The sequence below is a fragment of the Sander lucioperca genome, chromosome 24 (assembly GCF_008315115.2).
Source record: "Sander lucioperca isolate FBNREF2018 chromosome 24, SLUC_FBN_1.2, whole genome shotgun sequence".
Taxonomy (NCBI): domain Eukaryota; kingdom Metazoa; phylum Chordata; class Actinopteri; order Perciformes; family Percidae; genus Sander; species Sander lucioperca.
This window is the reverse complement of record NC_050196.1, coordinates 17,607,663-17,622,662: the sequence shown is the minus strand read 5'-3', so window position 1 is coordinate 17,622,662 and position 15,000 is coordinate 17,607,663. Positions and strand designations below refer to the sequence as shown.

Sequence of the window (15,000 nt, the reverse complement as noted above, 5' to 3'; positions counted from 1 at the left end):
ATATCCGTTGTTTTTTTTTAAACTTGTGGGGATCTAACCCCCGTCCGATACACCACCTTGTATATATATATATATATATATATATAACGTGTTCGTGGTAACTTGATCTGGTCGGTATTCACAATCAACATTTATATCCATTTTCTAACCCATTCACCGTGCAGCGTTACGTCCCTATCCATCACGTTATCCTCACTTTATGAAACTAGTATGGGTCAAACTCCAAAAAACTGCATCCTACATTTCCCAAAATGCAACTCAAAGCATCTTAGGTTACGCTATGAATTTCACAGATTAGATTTGTTATTAGGTTACAGTTTAGGCGTTTGTTTTGCGTCCTTTTGGTCCAATTCATTCAGCACAAAGAGACGCTGGTTGATGGGATGTGTAGTTCTTATTTATGTTGTTATTTAGTAGTCGAGGCTATTTTGGGTTATAAGGATGAGGAAGAAGAGGAAGAAAAAGGAAGAGGATTTCATTAAAAGTACTACTTTCTATCCTCCATGTGTCGAGGGATGGAAGAGGAGGAGGAGGAGGAGGAGGAGAGGAAGGAGGAGGAGGAATTTAATTTGAGTTGAAGGGGGGGATCTCGAGGGGGACGAGGAGGTGAAGAGGAAGAATAATAACAAGCGATGAAGAGAGAGGCAGAGAAACAACACACACACACACACACACACACAGACAGACACATATTCTCACACACACACACACACACACACACACACAGACACACACACACACAAAGACACAGACACACACACACACACACACACACACACACACACACACACAGCCACACACACATATTCACACACACACACACACACACACACAAAGACACAGACACACACACACACACACACACACACACAGACACACACATATTCACACACACACACACACACACACACACACACACACAGAGAAACAAAAATAGAGCAAAAAGCTGATGTTGAGAGAGAGATGAAAGTCTGAGAGAGATATATAAAGACAGACCGAAAGAGAAAAGAAAAAGAGAGACTTCTCTCTGCCTCCATTTTCTTGTTTTTGGGGAGAAACCAGCGAGATAACGGTTGCCTGAAGCTACACACCAACCGCACACGGTGTGTTATCCTAACGTGACCTCAGCGCTGAAAAACAAGAACCAGAAAGAGAAAGAAACGAGCGAAGGAGGAGGGGAACGAGAAAGTAATCCCCTTGTTATAACTTCTCATTCTACACAACAAATCAGACCAGATTTCATCCGTAAAACCTCCGGCCACAACAAGCCAGTCTTTTGGGAAAACGTCCAAAGTTGATCATTCTTTTGGGTTCTGATAGCTGCTTCCATGTTGGCTAGCTACGTAGCTAAAGTAAGTACGATCCAGTGTTGCAGCTGTTACTGTACGTCCACACCGCGGCCGACTTGATCTTCTAAAGATACAGGAAGTCATTCATTTTCAATGGAAGCTGCTTCTCTCAGCTGCAAGGAGCGGAAAATCTGTCGCCGTCACGTCAATCAGAAAGTTGAAAGTAGGTCAACTTTATGGTAATGAGCTATGACGCGGTTCAGCGGCAACCAATCAGAATATAGACGTCCTTCACGCTGGCTGATTCCAGAGAAACATACGATGTAAACTTTGGTTCCTACCAAAACATTAGTTCAGAGAAAAAGGAGGAGAAGCTCATCATGGCCGTTGCTGGGTTCCCTATCATTTATGATATTTGCGTATAGGGACCAGTTAACGTTACCTGCCGGTCACATGGTCTCTAAACAGTCCGCTCACGGTGAAGTCCTGCACGGATCAACAGCTGGCGGCTGCTCGCTCTGCCTGCACGCTGCTGCGGTTCAGCGGCTAACGAGCGAGCTAACTGCTAACAGACACCGCTGCGACCAACAACCAATACACATTCTGTCATTATATATGTCATTTATAAAGGTTTCTAGTGTCAGTGTATTGGCCGTGCAGTGGCTGCTTGATCTTTTTCCATGATGAACATAGAATGCTGCTACGTCAGAGCGGCCAAAGCCTCAAACAGCTTCCCCGGACTTTCTGACCAGCGTCCTTGACCGGGCGGCCAGAGCTTCTTTGCAGCTCAAGTCGGCGGCGGTGTGGACGTACGGTAAGCAGTCTAACAAAGTGCTACCGCGAGGGACTGAACACTGAGAGATGCATAAACACACCGGCTGTGTCTCAAAGCACCTACTTATGTCGCCTTTATGTCGCCTTTTTAACTATTTCAGAGGCTGTGTACGTTGTTTACTTCATTAATGTGTTTACTGTGTTAATGGACTGGGGATGGGAGGAGGATTCGGTATTCAGTTTCAGGATCTTAACCAGTGGATTCAGTATTCGTCCAAACCCCAAAAATCTGGATTCGGTGCATCCCTAGATGTAACAGAAGTAACGTAGACTTACCTGAAGTGCTTTCTGCTCTCTGCTCAGCTTGCTGGAGTCGGCGTAGAGCTCTGTGGTCATGCATTTAAAGCGGTCGCCCACGTAGCCGGATGAGTTGGCGATGCGTTTGGTGAGGCCGGAGCGCCGGCCTTTACTGCAGCAAGATCCCTCGTCCTCCTCATCTACCAGAAGATCCACGTTGTCCTGAGCATCTTCGTTCATGTCTCCACAGCTGAGGCCGGAGTTTTGCTGCCTCATCGGAGGAAAGACCTTCGTATTTTCGGTCCTCTTGAGTCAGATCTGCCGGCAAGTTAAAGCCTCCATTTGTAGTGTTTCCAGGTGAAATGTGCCGACAGGTTGGGCCTCGAGGAAAACTGTTTCCAAATGTAAGAGCCCTGGGATTGTGATGTACACATGGCTGGGTATATCCAAAAGACTCACCTTTAGAGGGTGTACTTCTGCAATTTGGACAACTAAAACAGTTCCTTCCACATGCAGGAGCTCTGAGATTGGTTCCACAATCTGGACGCGTGGCATTGCGGTTTTCACAATTTGTAAATCCGGCATTGACGCTCCTTACGTTCAGAGACACAGGGTTGATGGTTGTTCCGCTGAAAGGCCTGGCTTCAGAGTGAGAGGCGTCAGATTTCGGCAACATGGACCCACAAAATGTCTGTTGGCTGAACTTGGATCTCTGCTGTTACACGTAGGACTTCTTGGGTTGGAGTTGACACAAAATGGAGCCCTAGTGTTCAAAACCGAAACCCGGGGATTAGACTTCGGACTTTCTGAGAGACATTTGTCCCCAAAGGAAGAATTCTTCGCGAACTCTTTGGCTACCATGGAGTTGTTAGATTTGTTGTTGTCATTTGAAGAACTTTCTTTGCAAAAGGACCCAATTTGTTGCCGTTTTTGGACGCGTTTAGCTCGGGGTTAACGTTTGTATTTGCTGAGGCCTTTGACTTCCCTTCGTTACTCTCACCAACATTATTCCGACCACTCGCGACACACGAGCCCGCAAGATTTCTGTTGACAACGTTTGGATCTCCGCTGTTGCACGTAGGACTTCTTGGATCGATGTTACCACACACTGGAGACCTGGTTTTCATAACTCCTAAAGCTGAAATCCGGGGATTAAAAGCTGGATTTTCTGAGAGACATTGGTCCCCAAAGGACGAACTCTTTGGGAACTCTTCAGTTCCCACGGTGGTGCTAGATTTGGCGTTGTCATTTGAATGGTCCTTGCCAAAAGGATCTAATGGGATGCCATTTCTGGAAGGGTCTTGCTCGGGGTATGTATTGACGTGAGGCCTATTCCGACCACTCGGGACACCCGTTATCGAGTCTTCAGTAACACCAGAGGCTCCAGTTTTATGTTTTCTTGAATATTGCTGTTGAGAAGTCCGAGCACAGCGCATTGTCTGCTCCTCTGGGATGTCTGGGATCGGACTAAGGGCCTCCTCCTTTTCGGGGATCTCCTCTGGGACGTCGTCACTAGGAGGATGAAAACAGGAAGAGTTTTGATGAGGATGTTGTCAACATTACATTTCTTTTTACAATCAACACTGGAATGGTAAAAGGCACTTGCAGATTACAGAGTTACCTTTGTTCTTAAGATTTCATCAAACTACAACAAGAAGATCTTGGGCAGATAATGAAAATAAATATGAAACAAAATTTAAATCATACCTTCTTAACAAAACAAAAGAACACTGTTACTGATTGGTTTGGGTTACACTCAAACAAATTGCTCTTTCTTTCTGGACCCTTTCCTGCACCCGGTGCAGCGCAAAGCCCAACGCAAGTGTCTTTGCTAGTTTAAGACCGTCCAGCACCCACGTCGTTTAAACAGCAAATGCACCTGCGCCCATCTGTGGCCCATGGGCATAGTGGTCTTACAGGGAGGTGTGTTCAGGTGCATTCTGGGCGGGCTGGTCTTACAGGGAGGTGTGTTCAGGTGCATTCTGGGCGTGCTGGTCTTACAGGGAGGTGTGTTCAGGTGCATTCTGGGCGTGCTGGTCTTACAGGGAGGTGTGTTCAGGTGCATTCGGGGCGTGCTGGTCTTACAGGGAGGTGTGTTCAGGTGCATTCGGGGCATGCTGGTCTTACAGGGAGGTGTGTTCAGGTGCATTCGGGGCGTGCTGGTCTTACAGGGAGGTGTGTTCAGGTGCATTCGGGGCGTGCTGGTCTTACAGGGAGGTGTGTTCAGGTGCATTCTGGGCGTATTGCTATTTTGAGGCAGCAAGAAGTGATGGCACCATTGACCAACAAAAACCTGGTCTAAAGTCAATAACGCAGCATTTCATTGTTATTTTAACAGAGAATTAGTAAAATGGTCCTAGGCTTGTGCATAGCGTGCGCACACTATGCTTGTTACACACACAGGGACGCACAGCAGCACACACACACACACACACACACACACACACGCAGAAGATTACAAATAAAAATATTACGGTGCAAATCCTCCATCATAATAGCAATGCTCCAAGGTCCAAACGTGCCTGGCTTTTAAAGGGAATGGGAGATGATCTCTGATTGGTTGATTGCATGTTACGCCCAAAACACACCTCTGATTAATGAAGACACTAAGTACAACCCTTTAGAACCATGTACCCGGCACACGGACCCTTTTCTCCGCCGTCAAACTAGCAAAAGTGGATTCGTACACGCCCTAAACGCACCTGCGCCAGGCGCTTAGATCGTTAAAATAGGGCCCTGTTACTGATTGGTTTGGGTTACACTCAAACAAATTGCTCTTTCTTTCTTTCTTTCTTTCCTACCTAACCAAACTGTGACCGTTTCACAACGTTAATGACGTGTTTAAAACCGCCACCGCTAGGGGTGCTTAAAACATTTCTTACCTCCAATTATTTCTGTTCTTGTTGGGTTTTAAGTCTTGTCTCTGCTCGGCAGCCTGGTTGGGAGGAAGGGTTTCGGAGGATCTCTTTCTTGGATTTGGTTACAGCCATTGCCGCCAAGCCTGGAGGAATCTCTGAAGGTAGCGCTGTGCTTGCTGATGCACGGATCTTCATCCGGCTCATCCCGCACCAGGTCAATACAAACAACATCTTCTCTGGTACAAGTGAGGCTTTTGCTTGAAGCTTTTATGGTTTTGGTTGTGGACTTTTCTCTCTCTTTGTCCCTGTTTTGGGAGCTGTCAACGTCCAGTCTTTCCTGGTTCCTGTATGGCTCTAGATTCCAGGTTTTATCTTGGGTTTCAATTCGCTCAAGACCAGCGTGGGAGGAAACAGACGGAGACGCCATTCCTTGGGAGTTCTGGTATGTCATGAAGTCACCCTGGTTTGGATGTACTCCAATATATGGAAGTCCATGTTTTTGTGGGTAAAAACTGCTGTTACCAAGCAAGGCTGGGTGTGTATAAACAGGTCCTTTGCCGGGTATTGTCATGCGTTGCAAGGACATATTCTCAGCAACTGAGTACGGGATGTATCGGTTGGTGTATCCTAAGCCAGGAGGGAGGTATGAGTCGCCGTAGATTTGACTTGATGAGTTTCCATTCCCCACACGAGATTGCTGTTTCTGCTGTGGATGAAGTTGGCTATCTTGAAGCTCTGGTTTAGCAGTAGCAATGCTCTGTTTTCCAGGATGTGTACGAGTCTCTTCTTTTCTGTTTGGTTTCTCCAATCAGTAGGGGGCACTCGTTGCCATTCGACTTTGGACTTTGGGGAAGGAGATGATGCAGAGGGTCTTCCCTGTGAGGCAGCAATGCTTCTTACCTCAACTGTCTTGGAGCCAGGGAGTTTTGAGGCTGTGTATTGTGAGAAATATTGTCTAAGCTCTTGTTTTTGTTAATACTTTTGGAGCTTCTGCTGTGGTCAGAGCCGTCAGCGGCAGAGGAAGGACCAGGGACAACCCAATTGGAGGGTACATTGCTGATCATTTCAGACGATCTGGAGTCTTTTCTGATGTAGTAACAGGAAGGGGTAGACCCTGCTTAAGTTTTGGGTCCTTACTGGTTAGCAGCCCGTAACAGATGCTGGTAGATACTTGGACAACTTGGCCATGGAATCTATTTGGATGGGAATCCATCCATCAACTCTTTGGCAGAGAGATCCGAGTGTTTTTCGGCAAGTTTTTGAGTTCCAATTCTGTCCAGTGATGTCTTGGCAGGTGATAAACACTTCTCTGCATTTGAGCGGTCTGAGCTGGCTTTTTCTTTGGTTTGGCCCGTGAAAAAGGGGTGCGACGCTGACACTGAGGTTGAGGACAAGGAAGTGCTTCTGTAAAGCGCCTTCTGGAGGTCTGAAGTCGTGTTTTTGAGGGGTTGGGGCGGGGAAACTAAGCTTGGAGGATGTGTAACTGGGGGTGAATCTAAAGCAGAAGTGCTAGCTGAACTGCTAACAGGAACACCACTACTTCCTTTGCTTGCTTGAGGCTGGGGCTCCTGGTGGATCTGTGGACTGAAGGCCGACTTTTCCTGAAGAACCTGAGGACCGAGGCCTTGTAATGTCTTCTCCTGGGAGTGAGGAAGAGGGGAAAGGACAGAAGGGGCTGGAGTTGCCGTAGGGATCCTGATTAAAGAGCCCATCGGGGAGGAAATATGCGCCTGGCCGTAATGAGGCAGGTAGAAAAGTCTGTCTTCCCCAGGTGCGCTGCTCCCTGTCGCACACAAGGATTGATACGCTAGCTGCTGGTGGAGGAAGGGTGACGGCTGGGACAGGAAGGACGCCTTGTATGCCATGTCCAGGAAGGGGTACATTGTTGCATCAGCGTAAGGGCTCATCCACGGCAATCTCAGGAAGCTGCCGGCGCCATTCAAGCCCAGTTCTGACTGCTTATCATTGGGTAGTACTCGACGGTCCATCCCTAAACCCTCAACTCCTGCAGCAGGGACCACCTGGGGTTTCTGTAACCCCGGTTGCGGGCTCTTATAAGTCCGACATATCCGTTAGCGGATTTCTGTCCATCCAAGAGGTTTGGTTTGTACAGGAGATCGTACCCAGCGGGACAGAAGCTCCAGCCTCCTGGGGCTTTTCTGCAGAGAGAGGATGGATGCCGGGGTAGAAGATTCCTCCGACGGGGCGGTAGTTTTCTCCCACCAGAGCGTTGCGGTCGATGTTGAGGGCAGCTAGCGGGTTCATCCTGTAAGATGCGTCGGCATCCACCTGCAACATAAAGACGAGAGTTAAAGTACGTAACGAGCAAACTGGAGGACAACTGTAGAGCTGCAAGATCAATCGATTAGTTGTCAACTATTAATTTAATCAGCAACTATTTTTAACTGAAAATCTTTGAGTTGTGGACAAACAAGACACACCAACACGCACACACACGGATGCACGCATGCACACACACACACAGACGCGCATGCACGTACACACACACAGACACCAACATACACACACACACACATTCCTACACACACACAAACACACACACACACACACACACAGACACCAACACACACACAGACACCAACACACGCACACACACGCATGCACGCACACACACGCATACACACACCGAGACACCAACACACACACAGACACCGAGACACCAACACACACACACACAGACACCAACCTATCACACACACACACCACACACCAACACACAACACACAGACACACTAACACCACACACCACACAGACACCAACATACACACACGCACCACATGCCCTACACACACACAAACACACACACACACCACACACAGACACCACACACACACCACACCACACACACCACACACACGCACACACACACAGCACCACACACCACAGACACCAACACACCACACAGACACACCAACACCACACACACACACACCGACACAACCACACACACACACACACACACACCACACACACACACGACACCACACCACACACACCAGCACACCACACACAGACACCCTTACACACACACACACCAACACACACCACGACACCACACACACACACACACACACACACCACACACACACACACAGACACCAACACACACACAACACCAACACACACACACAGACACACACAGACACCAACATACACACACGCACGCATGCACAAACACACACACACACACACACACCACACACACACACAAACACACACAGACACCACACTGCACACACACGCATGCAAGCACACACACACAGACCGCTTGCACTTACACACACACCAACACCAACACACACACAGACACCAACATATACACACACACACACCACCACACACACACACCAACACACACACAGACACCAACACACACACACACACACATATATTTTCTTAATAATTTACTAATGAAATGTTTTGAAAACGTCCCAAACTGTCAGCTGGATATTAAACAGCTGTTCAGTAGGACAGTACATCAACTGCTAAATGTAACATAACTGTTAATTCACCCTTCAAGGACAAACTGAAACGGACGGGAGGAGAAAGATCTCCACTACAGACATGAAGGCTGTGATTTCATTTTTCCTTTCATGGAGAAAATACGAGCAGCCTTTTTCTTTTCTCTCTTTTTCTTTTTTGTTTTTTTTAAGTATTCCTGGATGACATACGACGCCGTGAGCTACTCTTTCACCCTCCCTCGACTGATCCAGAAATATAGAGAGAACAGAGACGAGGCTGAGAGACAGAGAGAGAGACAGAGAGAGAGAGAGAGAGAGAGAGAGAGAGAGTAGCAGAGAGAGAGATAGATAGACAGAGAGCAGAGAGAAAGAGAGAGACGAGAGAGACGAGAGAGAAGGAGAGAGAGAGAGAGACACGAGAGAGAGAGAGATAGAGACAGAGACGAGAGCAGAGAGACAGAGAGAGAGCACAGAGAGAACGAGAGAGACATAGAGAGACAGAGAGATACAGAGAGAGAGAGAGAGACGAGACAGAGAGAGAGACAGAGAGAGAGATAGCAGAGAGAGAGAGATAGAGAGACAGAGAGAGACGACAGAGAGCAGAGAGAAGCACAGAGAGAGCAGAGAGACCAGAGAGCGAGAGAGAGAAACAGCAGAGAGAGAAGAGAGAGAGAGAGCCAGAGAGAGAGAGAGACGAGAGAGACAGAGAGAGAGAGAGCAGAGACAGAGAGAGAGACGAGAGAGGAGAGAGAGAGAGAGAAGAGAGGAGAGAGAGAGAGAGACAGAGGAGACAGAGAGAGGACAGAGAGAGAGAGAGAGACGAGAGACGAGAGAGAGAGACGAGAGAGACAGAGAGAGAGAGAGAGACAGAGAGACAGAGAGACAGAGAGAGAGAGACAGAGAGAGAGAGAGAAAGAGAGAGACACAGAGAGAGAGACAGAGAGACGTGCACACACACACACACACACACACACACACACAGAGAGGAAGCATATGATAAACAAAGAGAGAGCGAGAGACAAAAGGGAAAGCTTCGCAGTGAGAGAGAGAGAGAGAGAGAGAGAGAGAGAGAGAGAGAGACAGAGAGAGGGAGAGAGATAGAGAGAGAGAAAGAGAGAGAGAGAGGGAGACAGAGTCAAGGAGAAGGGAAAAAAAAAACAGCCTAATTGAATTTCCTGTCACACAGCGCCGTGAACTATCTCTGATTGGCTATCAGCCGCGGGGCCATTAGGAAATTATCCAGACAGCTGGGTGGCCGCGTGAGATGTGGAGGAAGCACACACATCCTTCAAACGCTCCGTTTTTTAGGGCAGCGGGAAGGAAAAAAGGAAAGAGCTCAGAGAGAGCAGACCAAACGCCCTGTCTCACAACGTTAACGAAAAGGAAAAATAATTTATGTATCGGCTCCAAAATGTAAAGGCTTCTTCCTCGGCTCACGCTACACTCTGACACCAAGTTTCATGGAAATCTAGCCGGTAGTTTTTCTGTTAATGTGCCAGCAGAGAAACGCACTCCGAACCCCAAAAATGTGTCTCCTCGGTGGAGAGGATGAAAGGGATGTGGCCCGAGGAAAATTACAGTCTGATTTCAGGGAATTAATTAACGGGGAATAAGTTTCCTCACGTACACGTAGCCCAGAAATAGTTCAGGTTTGAGGGTCGGTGAAATCCTTTTCCAACGATGAGTTGGGATTTTTTTAGAAAGTGTCCGTTTCCACAACCGTCGGATGACTCAGCGCTTTCTGACTTCACATTTCAAGGGTTTTTTTTTGGCAATTTTTGGATTTGTTTTTGTGCTTTTGTTTGTCAACATCTTTTGCGTTTTCCTGACAATTTTGACGCCTTTTCACGTTTTATTTTTTGGACAATTTTTTAACCGTTTTTGTCGCATTTTGTTGTTTTTATTTTCTGCAAAGTTTTTGGCGGTTTTTCAAATTATTTGGGGATGTTTTTGTCGTCTTTTGTTTGTCAACATTTTTTTGCGCTTTTCCGAAAATTTTTACGCCTTTTTTTTCACGTTTTATTTTTTTCACGTTTTATTTTTTTCACGTTTTATTTTTTTCACGTTTTATTTTTTTCACGTTTTATTTTTTTTAAATTTTATTTTTTTCACGTTTTATTTTTTTCACATTTTATTTTTTTCACGTTTTATTTTTTTCACATTTTATTTTTTTCACGTTTTATTTTTTTGGAAATTTTTTTTAGAAAGTGACCGTTTCCACAACCGTCGGATGACTCAGCGCTTTCTGACTTCACATTTCAAGGGTTTTTTTGGCAATTTTTGGATTTTTTTCAAGTTTTTTTTTTGTGCTTTTGTTTGTCAACATTTTTTGCGTTTTGCTGACAATTTTGACGCCTTTTCACGTTTTATTTTTTGGACAATTTTTTAACCGCTTTTGTCGCATTTTTGTTATATTTATTTTCTGCGAAGTTTGTTGTCGCGTTTTTCAAATTTTTTTTGGGATGTTTTTGTCGTCTTTTGTTTGTCAACATTTTTTTGCGCTTTTCCGAATATTTTTACGCCTTTTTTTTCACGTTTTATTTTTTTGGAATTTTTTTTTTAGAAATTGACCGTTTCCACAACCGTCGGATGACTCAGCGCTATCTGACTTCACATTTCAAGGGTTTTTTGGCAATTTTTGGATGTTTTTTTTGTCTTTTTTTTGTCAACTTTTTTTTTGCAGTTTTCCGACAATTTTTACGCCTTTTTTTTCTACATTTTTGTTTTTTCACCTTTTATTTTTTTTCAAAAAAATGTAACGTTGTTGTCGCCTTTTTCGACATTTTTCTCAAGATTTTTTTTTTTTTCGTCGTCTTTTGTTTGTCAAAATGTTTTTGTGCTTTTCCGACAATTTTGAGGCCTTTTTCACGTTTTATTTTCTGTCGTCTTTTTTGACATTTTGATGCTTTTTCAAGGTTTTTTTGGAAAAAATTTTAACCGTTTTTGTCGCATTCTTGTTATTTTTATTTTCTGCAAAGTTTTTGTTGCCTTTTTCAAATTTTTTTGGGATGTTTTTGTCGCTCACGTTTTTTAGTTTTTTCTGACAATTTTGACGTCTGTCTTACGTTTTTTTTTTGGACGATTTTTTAACGTTTTGTCGCATTTTTGTTATTTTGTTGTCGCCTTTTTCAAAAAAATTTGGGATGTTTTTGTTTTGTTTGTCAACATTTTTGGGGTTTTTCTGACAATTTTGACGTATTTTTCACGTTTTTTTTGGACAATTTTTTCAACGTTTTTCTTGTTTTTTTCTGCGAAGTTTTTGGCGCCTTTTCAAGTTTTTTTTTTGGATGTTTTTGTCGCTTTTGTTTGTCAACGTTTTTTTTCACGTTTTTGTTTTTTTCGAAAAAAAACTAACGTTGTTGTCGCCTTTGTCGACATTTTTCTCAAGATTTTTTTTTTTTACAATTTTTTTAACATTATTGTAGTTTTTTTTCAAGTTTTGGGGTTTTTCTGACAATTTTGACGACTTTTTCACGTTTTTTTTGGACAATTTTTTCAACGTTTTTCTTGTTTTTTTCTGTGAAGTTTTTGGCGCCTTTTCAAGTTTTTTTTTTGGATGTTTTTGTCGCTTTTGTTTGTCAACGTTTTTTTGCGCTTTCCTGACAATTTTCACGTTTTATTTTTGGAAAATTTTTTAACCGTTTTTATCGCCTTTTTCAAATTTTTTTGGGGATGTTTTTGTTGTGTTTTGTATGTCAACATTTTCTTGTGCTTTTCCAAAAAATTGTACGCCTTTTTTTTCACGTTTTATTTTTTTGGAAAAAAAATGTAACGTTGTTGTCGCCTTTTTTGTTTTACAATTTTTTAAACGTTATTGTAACATTTTTTTGCGCTTTTCCGACAAGTTTCTTTACTTTACTTTTTCACGATTTATTTTTTGGGACAATTTTTTTAACCGTTTTTGTCGCATTTTTGTTATTTTCTGCGAAGTTTGTTGTCGCCTTTTTCAAAAAATTTTGGGATGTTTTTGTTTTGTTTGTCAACATTTTTGGGGTTTTTCTGACAATTTTGACGTCTTTTTCACGTTTTCTTTTTTTTTGGACAATTTTTTAACTGTTTTTGTAGCATTTTTGTTATTTTTATTTTCTGCGAAGTTTTTGGTGCTTTTTTCAAATTATTTTGGGGACGTTTTTGTCGTTTTTTGTTTGTCAACGTTTTTTTGCACTTTTCCGACTATTTTTACGCCTTTTTTTTCACGTTTTTGTTTTTTTCAAAAAAGAAAATCTAACGTTGTTTTACAATTTTTTTAACGTTATTGTAGTTTTTTTTTCCAAGTTTTTTTTTGTGCTTTTGTTTGCCAACGTTTTTTGCGCTTTCCTGACAATTTTGACGCCTTTTCAGGTTTTATTTTTTGTCGTCTTTTTTGACATTTTGACGCTTTTTCAAGGTTTTTTTGGACAATTTTTTAAAAGTTTTTGGCACGACATTTTGCTGCTTTTTTTGTTTACTAAGTTGTCGCCTTTCTCAAGTTTCTTTTGGACCATTTTTGTCATTTCGTTTGTCAACATTTTTTTCATCAAGTTTGACGCCTTTTTCACGATTTTTTTTTTGGGAAAATTTTTTTAACCGTTTTTGTCGCATTTTTGTTATTTTCTGCGAAGTTTGTTGTCGCCTTTTTCAAAAAATTTTGGGATGTTTTTGTTTTGTTTGTCAACATTTTTTGGGTTTTTCTGACAATTTTGACGTCTTTTTCACGTTTTTTTTTGACAATTTTTTAACTGTTTTTGTAGCATTTTTGTTATTTTTATTTTCTGCGAAGTTTTTGGCGCTTTTTTCAAATTATTTTGGGGACGTTTTTGTCGTTTTTTGTTTGTCAACGTTTTTTTGCACTTTTTTACGCCTTTTTTTTCACGTTTTTGTTTTTTTCAAAAAAGAAAATCTAACGTTGTTTTACAATTTTTTTAACGTTATTGTAATTTTTTTTTCAAGTTTTGGGGTTTTTCTGACAATTTTGACGTCTTTTTCACGTTTTTTTGGACAATTTTTTCAAAGTTTTTCTTGTTTTTTTCTGTGAAGTTTTTGGCGCCTTTTCAAGGTTTTTTTGTTTGTCAACGTTTTTTTGCGCTTTCCTGACAATTTTGACGTTTTATTTTTGGACAATTTTTTAACCGTTTTTGTCGCATTTTTGTTATTTTTATTTTCGGTGTTATTTTTATCTTCGGTGTTTCGGAGTTTTTGGTGCTTTTCCCGAAGTTTGTTGTCGCCTTTTTCAAATTTTTTTGGGGATGTTTTTGTCGTCTTTTGTTTGTCAAAATTTTTTTGCGCTTTTCCGACAATTTTTAAGCCTTTTTTTGACGTTTTTGTTTTTTCACGCTTTATTTTTTTGGCCAATTTTCTGGATGTTGTTGTCATTTTTGTTTGTCAACTTTTTTTTGCGCTTTTCCGACAATTTTTTAAAAGTTTTTGGCGTTTTTTACGACATTTCGCTGCTTTTTTTGTTTACTAAGTTTGTCGCCTTTCTCAAGTTTCTTTTGGACCATTTTTTGGATGTTTTTGTCATTTTTGTTTGTCAACGTTTTTTTGCGCTTTTACGAAAATTTTACGCCTTTTTCAATTTTTTATTTTTTTTTTGGACAATTTTTCCGACGTTTTTGGCGCTTTTTTCAACGTTTGTAGTCGCCTTTCGCAAGGGTTTTTTTGAACCATTTTATGGGATGTTTTTGTCGCTTTTGTTTGTCAACGTGTTTTGCGTTTTTCCGAAAAAAATTGTACAAAAAATTTTCACCTTTTTTTTTCAAAGTTTTTGCTTTTCCCAAAATTTGTTGTCACTATTTTCAAGTTTTTCGTCGCCCTCTTTTGTTGTTTTCCGACCATTTTAATCACTTTTTTTTCAATTCATGCAGCCAGAAATGTCCCGGGACGTTCCCAGATAGTGGGAGATCTCCCCCCTCCCCTCCCCCCCCCACCCCCCCCACCGTGGTGACCTTTGACCTTACCATGCTGGGAGGAACCCACGGTGCTCTGGTTTCTGCTCCAGACGGGACCGTCTGCCTCCAGGACGCCGCTCAGGCCGCCATGTCTGCACACGGAGACAAATACACACACACACAGACGCAGTGAAACATCGCTGGGAGGTTGCTATGGCAACAGACTCCACATATAACGGCCGTTTGTTCCTACCATCTATCCGATGAGACGTAGGCTAGTTGCCCTAAATATTAACGACTAGTTCCTGTTAATGTTGTTGTTTCTATACGTTGTTTACAGGCTCATTAACCAGAAATTATGTTGATGTTTAATGAAGACGTTATAACGCTGCAGTACGGAGCTTATATGAGATGTTTCTCTGATGTCCCGTT

At 42.7% G+C, this 15,000-nt stretch overlaps 1 pseudogene; it reads right to left on the bottom strand.

Annotated features, from left to right (window-relative positions):
* LOC116062387 overlaps window positions 1-15,000 on the bottom strand; it is a 61,823-nt pseudogene that overhangs the window by 41,265 nt on the left and 5,558 nt on the right.